We start from the raw sequence: 9,089 nt of genomic DNA on the forward strand, positions 1-9,089 counted from the left end.
TTTTAATGTAAGCATTTACATCTATAAATTTTTAACACTCAACACTACTTTCATTGCATTCCATAAATGTTGCTGTATTTTGTTTTTACATTTGTTTGTCTCAAGATAATTTCTAACTTCCCATGTGATTTCTTCTTTGAACCATTGGTTATTTAATATCCACATATTTGTGGATTTTTCAGTTTTCCTTCTGCTATTAATTTCTTGTTTCATTCCATTGTGATTAGAAAAGATACCCTGTATGATTTCAGTATTTTAAAATTTATTAAGACTTGTTTTGTGGCCTAATATATGGTCTATCCTGGAAATTGTTCCATTTGCACTTGAAAAAATTAGTTATTCTGCTATTTTTGGCTAGAGTGTACTTTACATGTCTGTTATGTTCAATTGGTCTATAAGTTTGTTTAAGTCCTCTATTTCTATATTGATCTTCGGTCTGGTTGTTCTACCCATTAGTGATAGTGAGATATTTAAGTTTCCTAATATTACTCTAGGTCTACCTATCTCTTCCTTCATCTCTGTCAATGTTTTCTTCATATATTAGGAGTTCTGATGTTTGATGCATATATGTTTATAATTGTAATATCTTGGTGAACTGACCCTTTTATCATTATATAAAGTCCTTCTTTTTCTCTTGTAATGGACTTAAAGTCTATTATGTCTGATATTAGTATTGTGAAGTATCCTTTACTTCTGACCTCTCTTGGTTACCACTTGCATGAAACGTTTTTTCCCATCATTTCACTTTCCAACTATGTGTGTCCTGAAATGTAAAGTGAATTTCTTGTAGACAACATATAGTTGAATCCTTTTTTAAAAACTGATTTAGCCAATCTATGTCTTTTCATTGGGGAGTTTATTCCATTTACATTTAAGGTAATTACTTATTTGGAAGGACTTACTCTTGCCATTTTCTTAATTGTTTTCTGTATGTCTTGTACCTTTTTGTCCCTCCTTTCCTCTCTTACTAATTTCCTTTGTGATTCATTGATTTTGTGTGTGTGTGTGGTGACGTACTCTGACTTCCTTTTGTGTATATTATATAGATATTTTCTTTGTAGGTACCATTTCAATTTGATAAAATGTATATATTAAGTTTAAAATATATATATTTAAATATATTAAAGTTATATTATTCTAATCTGATCACAACTTAATTTCAATAGCATACAACAACTCTATTCTTGTAAACTCCTTCCTTCACTTTATATTATTGGTGTCACAAATTACATCTTTATATATTGTTGGGAAAGGCAGTGTCATGAATGCCATCTTTCAATTCCCACTGAGGTTCATAAGAATGAAACACTTCTTCACCAAGAGATAAAGAGCCAATGTTGTCTGTGTTGAACTTCCCATCTTGTGTGGGTCTTCGTGTGGGTCTCTTTGGATCTATCCTGGTTGGAGACTTTGAGCTTCTTGCATAACGTATATATTGGGCTTCTTGGTAGTGTCCCATAAGTTGCTTAGGTTCTGTTCACTTTTCTTCATTCTTTTTGCTCCTCTGACTCAGTGACTTTAAATGGCTTGTCTTCAATTTCTTTCTTCTGCCTCATCAAGTCAATTATTGAATCCCTCTAATGAATTCTTTTAGCTGTTATTTTATTTTTCAGTTCCAGAGTCTGTTTGGTTCTTTTTTATAGTGTCTCTATTTTTGTTGGTATTCTCATTTTGTTCATGTATTGTTTGCCTGATTTTGTTTAATTGTCTGTGTTCTCTTTTGGTTCACTGAGCATCTTTAGCACAGTTATTTTAAGTTCTTTGTTAGGCAGGTTATAGATCTGTGTTTCTTTAGGGTCAGTTTCTGGAGTTTTGTTTCTTTGATTTGGCCATGTTTCCTTTTATCTTTGTGTGCCTTATTTTCTGTTGTTGTTGTTGTTGAGGTTTAGGCATTTGAAGAAACAACCACCGCTTCCAAACTTCATGGATTGGCTTCATGCAGGGGAAGACTTTCACCAATCAGCTCAGCTAGAGAGTCTAGGATCTCTCAAACCTCTTCTGAGGATGTATCTTCTCTGGCATGTGCAGAGTCCTCTCACACTCCCCAGACAGTTTGTTGCTGGTTCTTCTCGGAAGGCTGTAATCTCTTGCTCCCCCTGGCACCTGCCTGCAGAACTGCAGCACTAATGTGTTGCTGTGATTCTATTTGTTTTCCACAGCTTCCAAACAAGGATACTGGTGCCATCAGCACTCTGACTCAGGAGAGACAGATACCAGTCCCTCAGACAGCCCCCAGACTAGTCAAAATTTGGCTTCACAGTCCCCTCTTTTGTTTTTGTCCCAAGGAATGATCCCTGTTATGTGAGACACCACACCAGGCCAGATAGAGGGAGGGGCATGAACAAGTTTGTAAAATGCAGTGAACTTTCCTAACTCGTTCACTGGGATCCCTTCTTGGCTTTATGGTGGTCTAGGGGTTGAAACTTCTCAACTGGTCTTTAGAGTTCCTGCAAGCATATTCTGGTCTGTATATCATTGTTAACTATGTGTCTCTGTTGGAGAACAAGGCTCTGATGCTTCCTTATCAGCCCTCTTACTGACATCACTTTAAACGTGTGTTATTTTTATAGGAAGAATAAAATACATTTTCTAAAAGAAGCCTTTCCCCATTAAATCTCTCCACCTTTACATGCACTGGGTTTTGATCTTTCCCACAATGTTTATCACATTTTACTTTATAATTATCTTTGATTCAACATATGTTGAATCTCTCCTCTAGGCTAAGGGGTATCCTGAACTCTGTGTGTGTGTGTGTGTGTGTTGTAAGTATGTTTTAACTGAGGGGGCAAAAAAAAAAAAAAGAATTGAAATTAACAGCGTGAAAGGTCTTCAGATAGTAAAAGTCAAGGATGGTAGTGGATTGGGGAAAAGTAGGTGTTCCAGGCACACAAAGACCATAAACAAAAGAATAAAGGAGATGGTGATCGACTAAGTCAGAGGGAGCTAGGTGAAGGTGACTGAAGACCCAGAGAAATCTGACAGAGGCCCATAAAGGAGCAGGAAAAGAATACCATCTTAATTTGCAACTAACAGAGGCCCATGAGTATTGGAATGCTCATAAATGTTCTCTACACATTTTTATTTTAATTGACATAGAAATATGAGGCCTGCAGTTTTAGAATGTCTTAAAAATCAAGTTTATAGAATGCAAATGGTTTGCTTTAAAAAAAATTCTCGCACAGGAAATGTTAAGACACATTGACATAAAAAAATAAACATATTGGATTTGTGCAGATTTACATAAACAATTGCATGCTGACCACCAGTCTGCTGAACGGGAGCCCTGTTTTAGTTCCTGTTTCCTGGTGTTGAGTACTGGGACTCATTTAAAAAATAGGGCAAGTAAGGAGGGAAGGCAAGGAGAAAATACCCAGTGTGACCCTTGCTTGGCTGTCAGGCCTCAGCTGAGGGCTTGTGTCCCGGGATTCGGGATGACAGACAGCACCTGCTGAGCCACCTGATCCAGTAAAGTTAGGAGGGAACAGAGTCATTCTTTTATTCATCGAAGAACTAGAGATGGAGAAACAATAGTTACTAAGCATCACTGCTGTTTGAGACACATGCAACACGCACACTAACATGTGCTACATGTAAGTCTTCATTCACTTACAGTGAACAAAGCTGATAGGTCAATTCTTTGAATGTTTCCCATAACTACCCCGATGTAGTTATTACTCCAATGTATTACTTAGCCTCACATGGCTGACTTGTAAATCGACAGAGAGGAGTGTGTGTGTGTGTGTGGGGGGGGGTGGTTTCAGTGGCAGTATTAATTTGGTTTGTTTTAACAATGACACATTTTAACATCGATGGCCAGCCCCACCCAGAGGGAAACAGATCATGACACTGCTCTTAAAAGGACCAGAGTTATCAGCCTAATGTATTGAAAAGTGTGATGCACTAGACACGACAAATCACAACAATCACATGAATGCTGACAACACAGGCAGGGAACAAAGAACAGCGCTGTAACATGGACCATATGGCTTAATAACGAATAACACTTCTAAGTGTCTTTATTGTTGTTATTGTTTTAAATCTGGCTAACATTTGGCCTCTCTTATTATAACTGAAATGTTATCTATAGCTGCTATCTCCCCTGTATTTCAAAATGTTGTTTTTAAAGCAAGATAGGAATACATGAGAGACTCTTTCATATCTTACAGAGGGAAAGTTCAAATGTGAGAGTCTCCACAATAAAACCTACCCAGATATAATAAATGGGGCTGTCAGACTGATTCGCACTTGAGACACCAACTGGAGCTAATATTACTCGATATGCAGATGCTTTCCGTCTCTTTCTCTTGGACAAGAAAAAGAACATTTAAATGGAATAATGATAAATTGGTATTAATATGAAGAGGCTCTGCCACAGTGTGGCAAAGGGCTACACAGGTCAAGAGTCGGAGACACGTGTGAGAGATGGGGCCCTCACCTCTGTGCTGAAGGGTCTCAGGAATTTATTAGCTGAACTATTCACTCCGTCTCAAGACCACACAACACTATTTTTAAAAGAGAAAATAAAACCCTGAACTCTATTAAAGCTTCTGTGGGGTAGAGCCAAGGTGCCCCCCACAGGGCCCAGAACACCCTGTGATGTACACAATAGGTGTTTAGAAATGAAGGGCTTACTGGAGAATAAAAGTACGAACACAATTCTGGCCGAGGGGTAAAAAATAGAAGAGCAAGTCCTGACAATTCTTTATCCAGATGTCCGAGCTGACGCTGATACGTCGTTCTCAGCGGATTCCACTGTCCCTGGATGGGCTGCCTGCCTGCCTCCTGGGAATTTCATTCCATGGAACCGGCAAACAGTCACCTTCACATTTGTTTCCACTTAACCTACCCCCTTTACCCTTGCTCCACTCGCATGCAGGTACCCAACACTGGCGAGGAATGCGAAAAACTTCACTTAGCTTCTTTTCAGAAAAGAGAGAAAGAAAAACTAATGAAAGGAGCAAAGGGCAAAGGGTCTAATGGGGCATCTCCCTAAATGATGAGGCATCTCTTCCTAGAGGACACTTGGGGGACTCTTAGTAGGCGTCTCCCAGTGGTAATCAAACACTCTCTGAAGTCCTTAGGACCTAGAGTCTGTAAACCTGGAACACAGCCTTTTATTATGCTTCTGAGAGTTTACTTTGGACAAGTTAACTCCATGGGGGGAGGGGGGTTGAATTCACCTGAAAAACATAGTGCTGTAGTATCCAGTCTACACATGACTAAACTGAGCAGAGGTTAGGCATTCATTCACTCACATATCCGTTACTAACAGAAGTCGGAAACCAGGAGATAGCCACAGAAAGCGAACCAAATATTTATCCATCAGGATTCTCTAAAGGGCTACACACCCAACTATCAATCTTCCATGGAAATGGTCTGGATGATTCATGACAGTAGCCAGCCTCCAAATTATACCTGGCATATTACAGAATTTATCCCAAAACAGCTTCTCCTCCTCTTTCTCAAGGTTTATCTCCTTAATAAAATGTAGGTCAGCTAATATTAAACACTGTCAAATCTAGCCAGCCACCAAATGCTCAGGCTAGGAGGCTAGGAAGGGTAACTGAGAGCTTTACTGTAACAGGGAGGCTGTGTCTGGACTGTGAATTAACAGGGAGACTTCACTGGGTGGGGGGTCCCCTACAACTGACCTACCAGATTTGCAAGTTACAGTCCTGCCAAGCTCAGGAAGGGAACCACTCAGGTGTGCTCATGGACTCCCGTGTTCCAGAATCCAGCTCCTTTCTAACTCAATGTTCTACCAAGATCGTTCGCTCATCAACTGATCCACCAAGGGGAGGAAAGGGAGCTATGTCCGTCCAAACTAAACCCAAGATATGGAGTGAAACCATTGATTAAATAGCCTGCCTCGGCACTTTTCCTCAAGTTCATCGTCCCCCATCCCAGGGCACCTCCCCTCTGCTATGCAGCTGTGGACCAGCCTCACTTTGCCCACCCTCTCTGGAGTGGATGATGTCCTGACTACAAATGCAAGAGCTGTTCTGTCCCCTCCTCATTTCCTCTTCTAATGAACTTTGGATTGATTTCCCCTACACAAGGCAGCTGTCTGCTTGATATAAAACAAAATGCACACGTCATCCTGCACAAAAGGCTGGGGCCCAGGGGTGGGGGTGGGGGGGAATCAGAGTTCCCTTTTAATATAAGGGCCTCTGAGTTTCCAGAGGTCTGGCCTCTCTATAACACCAGGGTTTCCACAGGACCCAAGTACCTCGAGCCTCAGATCCCTTTGCTGTAAGATGGGAGTGGTAACAACACCGTCCCCGCACTGGAGCTGCTTCCAGCACCACTGTGACTGGGTTCAACTCCTGGCTGCAACATGGACTAGGTGTCTGACCTTGGACAAGGTGCACAAGCTTTCCAGCCTTATCTTTGCCATATGTAAAATGCACGATGGCAATACCTGCCTCGCTGGGTTATTGTGAGGATTAAATGACAAGGTTCAATTAAAGCACTTAGGATAGAACTTATCACAGAGGAAGTGCTAAACACATGTTGGTTATTGTTATTTTTCCTTGAAATTTTGTAGAGCTCTAAGAAGATAATATGTGTGAAAGTGCCTTGTGAGCGCTGCACAAATGGAGGCCCTTAACATGTGATTGGTCCTCAGGTTCTTGAAAACACAGGAAGACCTTTATTGTCACTGTTCCACCTGTGACTCGCTTCTCACAAGGGGATACCAAGACAACTTTGAGAGAGAGTTCCCTGGAACTGAGAACAGAAAATGAAGGTCCTTGCTGCCACATGCCATCAACCAAAAGTATCACACGGGCCCACCACCTTTGTGATTTCTTACCTGAACAAGAATTACTGCTATTCCCGTTTCTTAGATAAAAGTCAAGACACAGAGAATACAGGCCTAAGGTAACCTAGTCACAGGTAAACTAATGATGCAGGTCAAGCATGTCTTCATCAAGCCCTTATTTTTTTTTCTCTGGGTGTTAAAAACTTCTTCTTCCACGTTCCCATTCCCTTCCAGGTATCACTGTCACTTCCCTGGCCAGAGACTAACTGGGAAAGAATTTAGAATTGAAATACGCCAATTTATACTAAAAGGTGAGTGGCTAACTGCATTGCCGTTTTCCAGAAGTATTTCCATCCTAAAAAAGGAATGCAGACCAGGACAGTGCTGAACAAACAACCTTCGACACTCAGAAGCTTTGTTAGTTTGAGGCAGAGGGTACCTTCAGGGCGACCAGCCATCCGAGTTTACAGGGGACTGAGAAGATTCCCAGCACACAGGGCTGTCAACACTGAAACCGGGACGAGTTGGTCCCCCCACTTTCCTGACTGACACTCCGTCCACTGACGAAGCCAGCCGTACCTGGGTGACCTGCAAAGGTAAAGACCTGCTTCTTTGTGGTCTGGCGCTCACACCTGCTGCTGAATCTGCCAGGGACATCTCCACACCCTCCTTCCCACACCACCTTCACCTACAAGTTCCTCCACATTCTTTGGAATACAATTCAGTGATAACTTCCTTGAAGTAACTTTTCCAGCCCACTCCACCCCCGGCGGAATGATTTTCCTTACGACATGTTTTCAGGACTTGCCTGTACTTTTCCTCCCTAACACCTAAACTGTAATAACAGCTTAGAGAAATCAATTTATTTGTTTGTGATTGTTTCACATATGGCTTCCCCTCCAGACAATAGGAACAGGGACAAAAAGAGGAAGCCCTCAGTCGACTATGGTATAGGCAGTTGGAGGAATCCGATTCTCTTGCTGACCCACGTCTGCCCAAGCCAAAGTAACGAAAGGAATCACGCTGGGCTTCTTTATGGGGAAGAGTTCCCAAGGTCAGATATGTACAATCTCCAAATCAGTAAATGAGACCATGAACCCCAGGGCTGCCCATGTGCCTCTCATCCCATCTGGGCTCCTGGGTGGCTCTCAACAGGGTGGCTCTCACCAGGGTGAGGGGAGATTCCAGGTGAATTGACTGCAATCCAGCTCTGCAATCCTGGGGCTCCTCTGGCCAGAGGCGACCCTGCTCCCCAGAGCTGCTCCAGGCTACACGCCCAGGCTTTCCATAGGACTTCGTTGCATGGTGGTTGCCCACACCACAAAGGAATGAATGAATTGATAAACTAATATGGAGGGTAGGTGGGTACAAAGAAAAATCCACCCCTCCACACCCCAGCTTAAATTTACATCTCCTTTAAAACATACCCTTTGACCTCCTCGCTTCCTTCCTAGGAATCTATTCCAAGAGAGGCAGAGAGAGCAAAGACTTTATTTTGTTTGGGACTCTATCTCCAGATGCAGGCATCTATTAGCAATTAACTAAATTATTTACACAGTATGATAACAACCTTGGATGAAACCCTTCAATATTTATGCCTGGGGGAAAAATGAGAACAAAAAGTGTTTACAGATGGTTGTTTGGGGTGGTGAGGTTGGCATAAATGTTTTCTTCTTTATGCTTTTCTCAAATTATCGATAATATGCATGATAGATTCTATTTTTAAAGAATAAATGAAGGAATATGAAAACTGTAGAGTCCCTATTGATGTTTGGTTTTAGGCTATAGCAGTAGATGGATGTCCAGGGCAGCTATAAAAGGGTACAGCTCATTAGAGTCTCAAACAGTGACAGCCTCGCAATGTCCCTCAACTGTTGCTCCCCCAAAACCAGCCTCCTGGTGACTTGCAGCTCAGACACAGCTTATCTCATCCACTGGGACAAGCTCCTTCCTCACCAAATCCCCCCTTCCCCTTCCCCTTCCCCTTCCCCACAAACACTTAAAGAAAAAATATACATATATCCCACAAAAAAAAAACTGTCCGCTTCACCATTATTGAGGGGATGGGTCTTATCTACATCCAACTTGGCAAAGACAAAAAAGTGGCATGTGGGCGAGAGTGAAAATACAGGAGAAAGTGTTCTTCAAGGTAAGGTCAACACTCCTGCAACTCATTTGTCAAAGGACACATGGTAACTGACTTCAGGAAATACAGGAACTGGTTGAAAAGAAGAAAAGACTATTCATTTCCAGATTTTGCTAGGAAAGGTCATTTGAAAACCCATGAGCCAGAAGGAACAGGCATATGTAAACAAGAGACTGAATT

This window comes from Delphinapterus leucas, chromosome 6 (assembly GCF_059928025.1).
Source record: "Delphinapterus leucas isolate spDelLeu-1000000601 "Yukka" chromosome 6, BTC_Dleu_Yukka2, whole genome shotgun sequence".
Taxonomy (NCBI): domain Eukaryota; kingdom Metazoa; phylum Chordata; class Mammalia; order Artiodactyla; family Monodontidae; genus Delphinapterus; species Delphinapterus leucas.